Source organism: Schistocerca americana, chromosome 5 (genome assembly GCF_021461395.2).
Source record: "Schistocerca americana isolate TAMUIC-IGC-003095 chromosome 5, iqSchAmer2.1, whole genome shotgun sequence".
NCBI classification, from domain to species: Eukaryota; Metazoa; Arthropoda; class Insecta; order Orthoptera; family Acrididae; genus Schistocerca; species Schistocerca americana.
The window spans coordinates 205862733-205877374 of NC_060123.1; positions in this window are offsets into that span (position 1 = coordinate 205862733).

Sequence of the window (14642 nt, forward strand, 5' to 3'; positions counted from 1 at the left end):
CAAAAAGTCAACTATTGACCCAGAGAAGAGCTTCCTGTCTTCAGTTATGGTTACAGCAGAATAGTTCATGAACATTAAAGAGTTTAAAGCGAACGTTTATTGACAGGATTAACTAAGGTCACAAAACTTTCTTATTCCAAAACTGCAGCATAGTCAACACACTTGCACCTTTCGATATAACTTTCCAAACAGGGAAATGGCCACCCACCACGATTCTTGATCTAAAAGGTAGTATTGACCCCGGTTCTTTCTCAGATGAGACTCTGCATGGGGGCTTAATTAAAAAGAAATAAATGCAATAATTTTAGTAGCTGTGGCCCTGATTAGTATTAGCACTCAATCTGACTACATAAAATAAAAATAAAGAATGACAAGGAATTTCCATTAACACAATTGATTAATTAAATCCCTTGCAACTATAAAAGCTACGAAACAACAAAGCACAATTGTAACTGTTCTGTTTGTGGTAGTGTGACCCAATGTACATATGTCTGGCTTGGTTCTTCCTCAATAAGACAAGATATTTTAAACACCATTTACAATGAACTAATTGAAAAACCAGATATACTATAATTGGACATAGAAACCAGAATTACGAGTCTAATACATGAACACGAACCAGATGGTTTGTTGACTGAACCTGTGACCAAGAGGCATTGTCATTAAAGAAATCTGTAATACTTTTTTTTCCTCAACATATACTGACGAAAAATACACTGTGATAATTGCAACATCTTCCATCTATACATTTCACCAACCAAACAGCATCTACTCTCTCACCCAACAGAACAACTGAACTCGACATCCTCTGAACTACTACTGTCCAGTGGAGGCGGCCGAATAATAATCTTTGGCACAATCTCTGGCGCTGTGACTCAGTGTAGCCACCTTTCAACTCTACCTTTCTACTACCAGCGGGTAATGATGTTAATTTACACTAGGTGATCACAGTTACATTCTGCACAGCCTGAAGGTTTCGTCCTTCCATTTGTAAGCTGCATACAAATACTGGGTTGACAATCATTTTTATTTTATTTTGGCATCTGTCCCTCCCGTAGATCTAAAATTTGTTCTCTTTGGTATTCTTTAGAATAGGTTGCGCAAGGTCTGTGTCCAAAAAATCAATGTTTAGAGGGAAGTCAGCTTCCCCATCTATACCAGTATTCCTGGTCATGTTCGACTTCTAACACAAACTCATCCTTTGCTGGATAGTCATACCCTAAGAGATTGTGGAAAACGGAAAAGCGCTCTTTCGTATATTGATATTACATAACTAAATAAATTTTGGCTTTGCACTGACCCTTCAGTAACCTAATATACAAAAATACAGTAAGGAATACAAATGCTTGCATACATGTGATTTGACATAATAGTTTACCCAAGTATAATTTCTCTGAGTAGTTAAACAGTTCAATCAATGACAACAGCAATGACGAATAGGTGCAGACAAGAGTCTCATAACATTTCATAAACAGTATATGCACAATAAATCAGTTAACACAAATATTCACATAAAATATTTTCAATAGTTCAATAAACAAGTAGCACTCCTCAGAGTAGTTGACAGTTCCAACAGTGGCACCCAGCAATGGCGAGTGGGTGCTGACAGCAACAAGTGACATCTCATCAGTGGTTGAGCAGCTCCAACAGTGACGCCCAGCAATGTTGAACAGGTGCACACAGCAACAAGTGAAATCATCTCAGTAGCAGCAATTCCAACAGTGGCACCCAGTAATGGCGAGCAGGTGCTGACACCAACATGTGACATTATCTCAGTAGCAGCAGTTCCAACAGTGGAACCCACCAATGTTGAAAATGTGCAGACAGCAACAAGTGACATCATTTCAGTAGCAGCAGTTCCAACAGTGGCACTCAGCAATGTTGAACAAGTGCAGGTAACAGTCCATAATATTCACCAGCAATAATTAGTCAGTTCATCAGAGTTCATCAGCAGAAATTAAACATTTACGGGTGGAACCCATCAACGATAATAGGTATAACCACGAACAACAGTTTGAATGCACATAGAAAATTATTATCAATGCTCTTACACTAAACATACAAATTATAATAAACACACAAATGATATCAGATAATTGTCTTATTAACTATTACAAATACACAAATATCAGTAAACCTATAATATTTATGGGAGTCAGTGCAAGCCACAACAAACAAGTAAAATAATATTTAGGAGGTAGGTCGGTACCAATTATTTGGGATTAGGAAAGGAAAACACACAAAACACACTCACTCATCTTTCATCCACATATTAAGTACTATTGTGTAATTTAATAGTGTTAACTGTGTAAATGCAATTCTGTCAAAATTTGATGTTTAACATGTGTATCAAATAGTAGTGGCAGCAGTGTATAATAGTCAATAATAGTTAGTCAACGTCATAGTCATCATGTCAAGACCAATGTTTGCCAAGCCAAATGAAAATGTACGATTGCTGAACAACTGTCAGTGTGCCAAGATATGCAAATACTTCCTCTCTCCAAAAAAAGTATATACTGCTTATTGATTTAACAAAGTGTGTGTGTAGACAATATTCCTTCCACTGGAGTGTTTTAGTCTGCCATCTTCATCCTTCTTGTTATATATTAACCAACTAAAAAAAAATAATATGCTCCTCACTTATTTTACCTCTTATCCGCCAAAACTCCAATAATCATCAGCATCACATAATCTCAGTACTTCAATAATACCTCTTCAATACGTCGGTACATATAAACCTTATCACTAATATCATTTACCTTACCTTTTATCCACCAAAACTCCAATAATCATCAACATCACACAATCTCAATACTTCAATAATACCTCTTCAATACGTCAATACATATAAACCTAATCACCAATATCATTTCACTTCCATAACAACTCTTTCCTCTAGTCAGTCTCCTCGAACAAGTACAGATAAAATCCTAGTGCAAACTTCAATTCATCATCCCATACAATCCGAAGACACAGTGTCGACACACAACCTCTGTGTAATCTATCTGAGCCAAATCTTCTACTCATTATGAATTATAAAATACATTTTGGTTACCTTGTCCATTATAAAATAAAAGAAATGTATACATGACCTTTAACAGCCGTCAGTTTGAATAACTTTCAGTAAGTAGGTGCAAGTACACAGTATCAATGATCACATAAGAATTTGAATGAATAAACTGTAATACTTCACAGTGTGTACACCACTTCAAGAATCATGGCAAAACAGAAGCAAACATGAGGAGTATTTCTGTATCTCAAGTGTCACTTGGTATTTCAATTGCTCACGAAGAATGCAGTATAATAACTGTCAATGGTCTAAAGCTAGTGTTAGTATTTCTTTCTATTAGAATAAATTTATACAGCTTCCATAAAACCTCCAGTTCATGTGACTACAATGAAGTTTCTTGTACCAATGTAGTTCGTAGAATTATAGCAGTTCATTTTCTTATCTTAAAATGTAAAGCACTGAGCGTAAGCAAAACATGTAATAGCGAATAAATATACCAGTAGTGAACAGAATGTCAACAAGTGGATGCAGCACAATCCCTACAACGAGGCTCTGCCAAGCGAACAACCTATAATTAATACCACAGTGTAACCAAAACCCTATGTTCGTACACAGTATATAAGTATTTCTCTATACTAAATTAAAGAGTAGTTATGGCAACAAAACACAAATGTGTAAATATGCAATCCATACGCAAAGCAGCAAGTATATATCTTACATAATAAATGGGTCATTAGCATCATATCAGCATAAGCAAATAAATGTTCATATGTAATCTCAATAAGTAAACATGAAGGCGCAACCAGATAAATCACAAATTATAACTTACATACATAACCATATCAGCACAACTAATCAGGTGACAATTATAATTTAAATAAATAGGCACAGCAGGCACATAATAAAAAATATGACATCAGTGAAAAAGCAGAGCAGCCAAGCGATACACAATATACACAAGTAACAACCCTGTTAATTAATAAAACATTGTCAAAATCAGCAAATGTACGCAAGCATGTCGCTTCACAAGTAAATTCATAGAGTGTAAAATTTAACACAACGTATAAATCAAGTAATCGCCAGCAGCAAATTACGTATAAAGTACATACCTAAGTAGAAATATGTTACCTGAAAAATAAACTCAATTAATAGTTACCTTTTTAGTTTATTACTTTCTTCTTCGAAATTACATTCTTCCTGAAATTTTCTCGATAGTAAGTCCTCTTACCGTCGGACACGCAGAGAGTTTACCTGAAGTTCTTAAATATTTTATACTACTGTATCCTGGAAAAACTGAAAGTTAATAACATAAGTTATCAAGTCACTATAGCTTTGTACTGAATTTAATCGGAGACATTAGACTGTGTATTTGTCTACGGCTGTCAGTGCATTCGCTCTGAGCGCTCGATCAGGTGTAGGTACGTGTCACGTAGGAAGTAATTGTTTGCGGTCAACGACTGCCTTGTGCGGCGCGCAGACGCGACTGTTGCTTTGAGTATTTGCCGCCGCCAGAATACGGCGCGGTATCCTTGTATTCTCTGCGTGTTTACGTAACTGTTAGTTTCTCAAAAGTATGTCATTCCACATAAATTTTAACGTTCGATGTACGATGTATTCCCTTAGAGGGCCGAGATTTAAGAGTTTCTACTTCGACAGTGTTATCATGAATAATTTTGCGAACTCTATATGGACCGTTATAAAGCAGAAAAAATTTGCGACACAAGCCTTTTCCTTTGTGAGACAAACGATGAGACTTAATTAACACCTTTTGACCAAGTGACAAAGTTTTTATACGACTAGGACGTTTAGCTGATTTCTCTCTTCTAGCAGCCGCAGATGCAATATTTGTAGAGCCAGGTTGACAACTTCAGAATGCCGCAGTTTCCGTGTAGGCGGAAAAGGAACGATTTCAGAAATGCAATTTGCCGGTGCTTCATTTTTTAATATCAATATAGGCGATAAAGGAGTTGAATCATTAGGGAGTTCATTCAGAATGTTTTGGAAAACATGAAGATACTGATCCCACGTTCTGTGATTATGATGACAGTAAAGACGACAACTTATTGACTTCCTTCATCCATCTCTCTGAAGCGTTAGATTGAGGGTGTAAAAGTGAAATGAAAATTAGTTTAATATTACGACGCCATAGAGTACGAAGCCAAATTTTAGAGCGAAAGTGTGATCCATTATCTGATATAACTTTATCAACATCACACACTTCTTTAAGAAAATGTTTGATGAAAGCATTAGATACTGAACGAGCTGTTGCTTTGCGTAAAGGTGTAAAACACACATATTTTGATGTCAGTTCCACTGCTATCAAAATGTACGCAAAATCATTAGTAGAACGAACCACTGGACCGAACAAATCGACTGCAGCCATCTCCTTTAATTTCGCTGGAATAATAGGAAACAACGGTGCTCTGTGAGAAATAGTTGGCGGCTTAGCCTTTTGACATAATTGGCATTTGGCAAGAACAAATCGAATGCGTTTTTCCATATTACTGAAGTAGCAATTTTCTCGTAATTAATGAAAGCATTTTCTGGGACAAAAGTGTGCATAACTGAAATGTGTATACCAAATCAATTTATTAACCCACTCATCAGGAATGCAAACTAACGAAACAGAGTTGTCAACATTTTCGTTTAAAAAGAATATGTTTGCTAACTAAATAATAGTGTCTAATCGCTACTCTTTCCTTTCTCCTCCACTTCTCCTTAATGTCCTTCCAGATTGGATCCTTGTTCTGCTCCTTAGCGACGTCCTGGAGCGAAGACGAAATAAAATTTTCAAACGCAACACCTTGAATATACATCAAACAATAATTGTTTTCTTTGCAGTCCTCCTAAGCATTTTGTTTCAAACCCATAGGTGCACGTGATAAAGCATCAGCAATGATATTTGAAGAACCCTGGATGTAAACAATACTAAAATCAAATTCCTGTAGATACACCGCCCATCGTAACAATCTTCCATGTTTTAATTTTGTTGCCATAAGAAATTCCAGAGCTCGATGATCGGTGTAAACAGTTTGTCTGCCATACAAAAAGATGCGAAATTTGGTGAAGGCTCAAACAACAGCCAAAGCTTCAAGTTCCGTAATCGAATAATTCTTTTCTGATTTAGAGAGAACACGACTTCCAAATGCAATAGTTTTCTGTACTACAACGCCGTTTTCTTCTATCTCTTGAAATAAGTGTGCACCTAGGCCTTTGTATGATGAGTCTGTCGCCAAACAAAAATCTTTAGATAAATCCGGATGTGAAAGAAGTGGAGCAGCAACTGAAGCATCAAAAAGTTGTTCAAATTCTGATTGAGCTTCCTCATCCCAACACCAATTAGAATTCTTTCCAGATAGTTCACATAAACGAGGTGTGGCCAAATTGTCCAATCTAACAAAGCATCTAAGAAAATTACAGACACCAAGGAAACAACGAACATCCCGTTTTGTAGTAGGAACAGCATAATTACGAATAGCGTCTAGTTTCTCTGGATCAGGAAGAATACCTTCTGTAAAAATAATATGACCAAGAAATTTCACCTGAGAACGACCAAATTCAGATTTTTCCAAGTTCACTGTAATGCCAACTCTTGCAAAAATACGTAAAATGAATCCAAAATTTTATTATGCTCACTCCAAAAACGTTTAGCAGTAAGAATATCGTCAACATATGAAGTAATATTGTTACGAACATAAACAGGTTAAATTTCGTTTAAACCACGAATGAATGCTGCTGAAGATACAGTAAGTCCAAACGGTAATTTCCGAAATTGATAACAGTTACCAAAGCCTAAAAAGGCAGTATATTTTCAACAATCAGGTTGGAGTTCTATTTGCCAAAAACTTGCCGCATATCAATTGTGGATAAACCTTTAATTCCATGGAAATGTTGAAGATGTTCATCTAGATTTTGTGGACGGTCAGTTTCAGGAATGACGATATTATTTATTTGTCTGGAATCCAGAACCAAACGAATTGACCTATCCTTTTTAAGAACGACATGTAATGGGCTGGTATTAGGACTGACTGCTGGCTCAATAATGCCTTGATCTAACATGTATTGAAGTGCACTCTTAACCTTGTCTCTATAAGCTAAAGGAATAGCGTACGTTTTTCCCCTAAATGGTGTGTGTTCTTTTACTTTAAATAAATATTGTAAGTCTTGTATAGTTCCTGTGTGATGACTAAATACTTAGCATGTGAAGCCAAAATTTGGTGCAATTCTTTTCCTGCAATGTCATCTGTCACTTCAGCCTTGTTAACCTTTTCATTAATTAATTCTTCACTATTAATTATATCAACCATCGCGTCTCTGTATCTATTATCGTTGTCATGAATGAACACATTGTCGTCATAATACTCAGCGAAAACATCAGAAGTAAGAAACCTTAAACATTTTGTGTCTGATTCAGATTTCGTTACACACTCAAAAAATTCCAAAAGTCTCGGCATTCCGGCAACAGTCAAGTTCACACTTCCTTCCTTAAAGTTTAAAATTGCCTTATATGTTTTAATAAACTCCATACCTAATATAACTTGTGTACTGAGTAATGGAACAATAATAAAATTAGCAGAAAATTCATATCCTTGACAAATGAAATTTAAGTTGGTCTGTTGTTTGACTTCCACACTTTTTCCAGAAATAGCTCCTCGAATTGTAGTTTTAGAAACAGGTAACAAAGGGCAAGCAATATTTCCTACACATATACGAAAAAACTGATTAACTAATAACGTTAAATGGGCTCCCAGAATCTAAAACCGCAGTGAACTTACTCTTGCTCACGCATACTTCCAAAACAGGATGTAAAAATACGTCTACATTATTTTTCTTTTCGTCTAGCAAAATATCTCTCATGTCTTCTAAGCGTACGTAGTGTTAAGTCGTAGTGTCATTACTTTCTGAACCGTCTATATTGCTGCCAGAAGCCGAAGCTGCAAGTCATTGTCGATTGTTTGCGTCACGTCTTTGATTATTCGCGTCATTTCGCGGATCGATTTCTACGATTTGTACTTGTCTCTCTGAACTTCTGTCACGTGGAGGATGCCAATTAGGTCCTCCTGTATGTTACATGTAAATTCTTCGTTGTGTCTGTCATTAAAATTTCTATTTTCCTGGCTATCTGCATGACTACTTCTTATGTAACTTTGATTGTCACTTCTGAAATTATTGTTAGATCTACTACCCTGGTTATTTCTGTAGTAAGAATTTCTATTATTGTATGAATAATTTCTGTCTTGATGATACCGATTACGGTTTCTGTATGATTAATCATTTCGGTAATAATTTCTGTTATTACACTTGTCTGTGTAATTTCTGTTAGAACGTCTGTTATTGTCATAAGGCTGGTATCTATTGTCCTGTCTGTTTCGTCTGTCATTTTCAAAATTACCGCTATAACGTCCGTTCCGATCATTATGCCTTTTTTCTGAAAATCTATTGTGATTACCGTTACTGAAAAAAGTACAAGAAGTTCCGTCCTCGTTGTCATACTCAAGTTCTTGTAGCAAAGTCTTAAAAGTTTCAATGTCGTCTTTACATCTTCCGGCTAAAGCAATGTGTCTTATCTATTATGGCAGCTTAGTTAAACAAATGCGAATTAATTCAGTCGGGCTATAAGGGCTGGAAAGGAATTGATTTTTTCGAATCATATCTTCAAAGTATTCTGCCGGCGTGCGGAACTCAGACTGTTTAAACTTACACTGCATGATAAGGCTATGTTTGAATCTGTCTTGCGTGTTTACGGACCAATATGCCGATAGAAATTCATGACAAAAATCATTTAAATTATTACAATCTCTAATAAGTGCGCGCATGCGCGTCGCCGGTTCGGTTTTCATCAATATCCTGAAAACTTTTGGGTAAAATAGTCATATCCGTTTTTTCTTTACTGACTCCTTTTCTAGATAGATTGATAGTTGAAGAGTTGTTTTGATAGAAAGAATAGTAAAAGAGTAAGCAGCAGTGTACAAAACTAAAAGGCAAATAACACCACTACAGCTCGGGGCCCTGTGCACGATACGGCACATATTCACTTAGTGTAGTAAATCCCCTGAGGACTTAAATAGCCACACATAAATTCCAGTTTGTGACTTTGTGGCCAATTTGGCCGACGTGCGTACATAAATTGATCTAACGATGAACATGGATGTATGTCATTATTAGAATTGCGAAAGGTCTTTAATTTCCGAAAGGTTAAAAAGTGTTTATAGTCAAAGTCTTCGCCTCGTGGCGACAAAGACCTACTTCGTCTGTCCCAGTGCGAATGTCGATTATTGTCAAGTTCGCGCACCTGGCGCTCTCTTGTTGCATCTCGTAAATGAAATAAATTATTTTCTTCAAAACCTGCTCCTATAGGTGGTTCTAAATTTCTTCTACTGTCTTTTCCTACGATTTCGCTTTCAGTTTGTTTAACTTGCATTCGTAACGCCTCCACTTCCCTTTTAACGCGTTCATTAAATTTTCCCTGATTTTCAACATGTTTATTTATGTTCTGGTACTCTTCTGTTTCTGCAAATGGCAATGGAGCTATATCATCTGAATCTCTGTCCCCATTTAAACTAAGACTTGTCAATTTATCTGAAATCTCCTCAACTCTTTCCGATAAGTCACCTATTTGTTCTTTCTGTTTATTTACGTCTTCCGTAAGTGTCGCGACTCGGGTTTCAGTATTGACACATTTAGTAGTTAACTGTTCATACTGTTGTGTTAGGTTATTTATTCTGTCATTTGGTACGGATTCCTCGATTCTTTCAAATATTTCTTCCTTGTCATGTGCACGTTGTAAATTTGACTCTGAAAATGTTTGTACTATCACGCTATCTTTTTCTTCCAGTTCTCTATCCTGTTCCTTTTGTCTAATTTCTATTGAAATTAATCTATTATTGTGAGCATTCAAAATCGGTTGTACTTCTTCTCTAATTTCTTTCTTTAATTCATCTTTCAGGTTTTTAAAACATGTCCCTATTCGTGAGTCTAACCATGTTTCAATTGTTCCCATATCAGTTTTAATTGTTCCTATTTGTGAGTCTAACCGAGTTGCCAATGTTCCCATATCAGTTTTAATTGTTCCTATTTGTGAGTCTAACCGTGTTGCCGATGTTCCCATCTCTGTTTTTAATTCAGATCCTAACTGTGATCCCAAATTTAATATTGCACTCATCAACTGCTCCATATTAACTGGTTTGAAATACTTTTCAGCCCTAACATTTCACGTGAAACTAACTTCCTTCGCCATAGCTGTAAAGCTATCTGTGTTCGATACTATTCTAGAATCTTCTGTCGTTAATCTCGTATTCTGAAAATTGTTTGATTGTGAAAAATTTTGAACTGGTTCCGGACTATTTTCCCGGCTCATTAAGTTGCTATCTACTTCATTATTCATCATACTGTTCTCCTGTGTTGGCGAGTTCGACATGTTAACAATTTCGTCATTCTGACTATCCATCATTTTTGCCTTTTTATTCTATCACATAATCATTTACAAAATATACAAAACTCGTTGCTATACGTAAATTACACACAATATAGCACTTTATCAACATCAATACCATCCACACAAAATGCTTCCTGACAAACACAATTAATGAACAATTAAAACCATCACAATTGCACAAAATTGTCAAACCCATGTACGACTCATCAAAAATTAAATTCTACAAAAATACCATCAGAAGAATGTCAAGACACTACAAAAGTTCAATTACTAAATCTATACATGCAATATAGACTACAATTACTAAACTACAAATTACTACAACAATACTACTGTCTGTTATTTTTTTATCAAAAGAATTCCAAGGGACAATCCTGGCAGGGTCGCCACGTTCATGGGGGCTTAATTAAAAAGAAATAAATGCAATAATTTTAGTAGCTGTGTGACCGGTTACGAAGTCTTGTAACCTGTTGGCCCGGACTAGTATTAGCACACAATTTGACTACATAAAATAAAAATAAAGAATGACAAGGAATTTCCATTAACACAATTGATTAATTAAATCCCTTGCAACTATAAAAGCTACGAAACAACAAAGCACAATTGTAACTGTTCTGTTTGTGGTAGTGTGACCCAATGTACATATGTCTGGCTTGGTTCTTCCTCAATAAGACAAGATATTTTAAACACCATTTACAATGAACTAATTGAAAAACCAGATATACTATAATTGGACATAGAAACCAGAATTACAAGTCTAATACATGAACACGAGCCAGATGTTTTGTTGACTGAACCTGTGACCAAGAGGCATTGTCATTAAAGAAATCTGTAATACTTTTTTACCTCAATATATTTTGACGAAAAATACACTGTGATAATTGCAACATCTTCCATCTATACATTAAACCAACCAAACAGCATCTACTCTCTCACCCAACAGAACAACAACTGCACTCGACATCCTCTGAACTACTACTGTCCAGTGGAGGCGGCGGAATAATAATCTTTGGCGAAATCTCTGGCGCTGTGACACAGTGTAGCCACCTTTCAACTCTGCCTTTCTACTACCAGCGGGTAATGATGTTAATTTGCACTAGGTGATCACAGTTACATTCTGCACAGCCTGAAGGTTTCGTCCTTCCATGTGTAAGCTGCATACAAATTTGGGTTGACAACCTTTTTTTTTATTATTTTGCCATCCTTCCCTCCTCTAGATCTAAAATTTGTTCTCTTTGATACTCTTTAGAATAGGTTGCGCAGGGTCTGTGTCCAAAAAATCAATGTTTAGAGGGAAGTCAGCTTCCCCATCTACACCAGTATTCCTGGTCGTGTTCACTTCTAACACTGAGAAACTCATACGTTGCTAGATAATCATACCCTAAGAGATTGTGGAATACGGAAAGGCGCTCTTTCGTATATTGAAAATGATACTCTTTTTCCACAGAGGGAGTTCGGTGGCATAAATCAAACGTGCGCATTCTCAGTACAGCTAGAATAATTACAGATTGTGGAACGCAAATCATTTTTGGTTATGCTGTGTGTTGATTTTCGGAATTTTTTCACCAGCATTCAATCCCGGCACTATTCATCAAGTGTCTTTGTCTGTTCATTATCTACCTTACATGATGTTTCTTTCCATAAGTAAAATAAGCAGATTTTAATTGGAAATCAAATTCAATTAGCATATTTATTATCACAGGTGAGACTGCACTGCATTAATTACTGCGTCAATGGTGTTTATAGTATTTGTGTGATGCATTCTTTTTGATAAGTTGTGTATTAGTTTGAAAAACTGATTCATCATTTACTTTACGGAAACTCATCTGTTTTCAACATCTTCCTTTCCAGTAATTTTGACTCTATTGTTAATTACTCACTCAGACATATGAAAGAAACGTACAAATAACACCTCACTTTTACTGTCTGCACAGAAATGGCGTCGTGAGTTAATGTATTGGATTCCTTGTGGAATCTGAAGCAATGCTTAATCGCAAAAAAATAAAATTCTTTTTTTACAACCGGTTTTGATCTAGAAGATGGATATCGGGTATGCTTGACTTGCTAAAATAGTATATAACTGATTAAAATGTCGTCTTAGACACTAGTTTAGCATACAGACCTACCTGGTAATGGTCATATAAATCTAAATGTGTTATGTAAAAATATTATTGTGGTCGAAGAGTCTTTTAAATTCATCACATTTTAGGCACTATGTCGCCGAGCTCGTCACCGTGATTAAGTCACATTTCATGACATTGGATTACATAAGGACGAAGATGTGGATTCAGTGGTTGCCCTTATGTAATCAGGGAGAAGCCGTTACAGTACCTTCTTCAGGACTACTAGTGCTTCCTTCTCCCACCCTTTCTCTCTCACATCTGCTACTCTCCGTGAGTCTTCTGGACGACAACTGAATGTTATACGCCGTGTATCTCCGATACGCTCGACATTTTAGTCAGACGTGGCCGACCACTGCAATTCCCTTTGCACATGGAAGCAACGTCGAAGAACTTTCTATGTCAGTCACAAATCTGCTTGTACAGGGACGGCTTCTTGCTGAATCGACTTCAGAGAGCACATTGCACTTAAACAAGGGACTGATTTTGGGCAAATTCCAACACACAAAATGATTTCTCTTGTGGTGTAGTCACCATGTTGGTGCAAAGAAACAACTGTATATGTATCAAATCACTGAACCTACTTCTATCCAGTGGCATCCAGAATGTGTTTCTATCTTCCATAGTTTTTCTGTAATAAACAACTGAAATCTGTTGTTTCCTATTGAATCACCCGGTACTATGAGATAGAAAGAGATGAGGGAAATAACTGTCCGTCTTCTGCTACGGGACTCTTCCTAGCTTATAACTCAAGGGCGCCACAGGAAGTTGGAATAAGGTTACGTGGCCAAGAGGTTTGAACAACTCCAGAAACGTAACTACTGCGGAGTTCTCTTTAGTAAGAAATCGTGTTTCCGTTTTTGAGAAAGTAAATACCAACGAGAAACACGAGGAGAGCTGTGGCTTTCTGAAAGACGTACCAGTTTCACATAGCTGAACTCTGATACTCGTGCAGTGCAGGTATTCTACTCTGTAATCGGTCGCTTTCATCCCTCCCCCTTCCCGCTCTAGCCCCAAGTTTACTTTAGGAAGGCATATATATCAACAAAATATTTTATACGTATTAAATGTTGATTACTTCCCTGACTGTTTACACAATGAAAATAATTAAATCGGCAGTAACTCACCATTTCTGTACATTTCAATATTTATTCTGCGTAATTAGTTTCGGACGGTAACCCGTATTCGAATGCAGACGAAAATTTACCACTTATGAAATGTCCACTAATAAATATTATTTCAGTCTAGCATCTATAACCTAATATCTAAAATATTGTGTAATAACGTGGATGTACAAAAACTTAAATATATCGTATTAATGTCGTCGTTTAGTTGTTGAGAAAACTGTTTCAGTATGGGAAACTGCCGCGCGGAGAGGCCGCACGGTTTGAGGCGTCATGTGACGGATTGCGTGGCCCCTCCTGCCGGAGGTTCGGGTCCTCCCTCTGGCATGGGTGTGTGTGTGTTGTTCCTAGTATAAGTTAGTTTAAGTTAAAGTAGTGTGTAAGTCTAGAGATCGATGACCGCAGCAGTTTGGTCCCTAGGGAATTCACACACATTTGAACCTTTTTACTATTAATTTAGTTGCTTATTAGTAAAGTTAAATCTAATACCTGGGCAAGTTTGCTGTTTTGGACATTACACATGTATTGAGTGATTTACGTTACGGTACGATTCCCTGCACATCTGTACCCCAGCTGTTGTCAAGCCCAGGCATCGTGAGAAACCCACAGGGGCTTTCGAAAGGAGAGGGGAGGGTACTGAGGATAGGAACCAGAGGCATGGCGAATATTGGACACGTCTGCATGGCGAGCTTCGATAGTGCGGGTGGCAGCACAGTGCCCGCGATATGCAGATACCTAGCTTCGATCCATGACAGACGAAGAACTTATAAGTAATGTGCGAGGAACATACAATAATTGATGCAACACACGTTTTTATCTCAGCCGGTTTCGGTTAAAAAGTTTTTTGTATGACTTAGTGGAATATTTCCGCTTCAGCCTCTATATTTTCATGAAGTTTCAACAGGGGGTGGTGCTACGAGGGTTGGAACTTAAAAAGTGGCAACTATTTATTC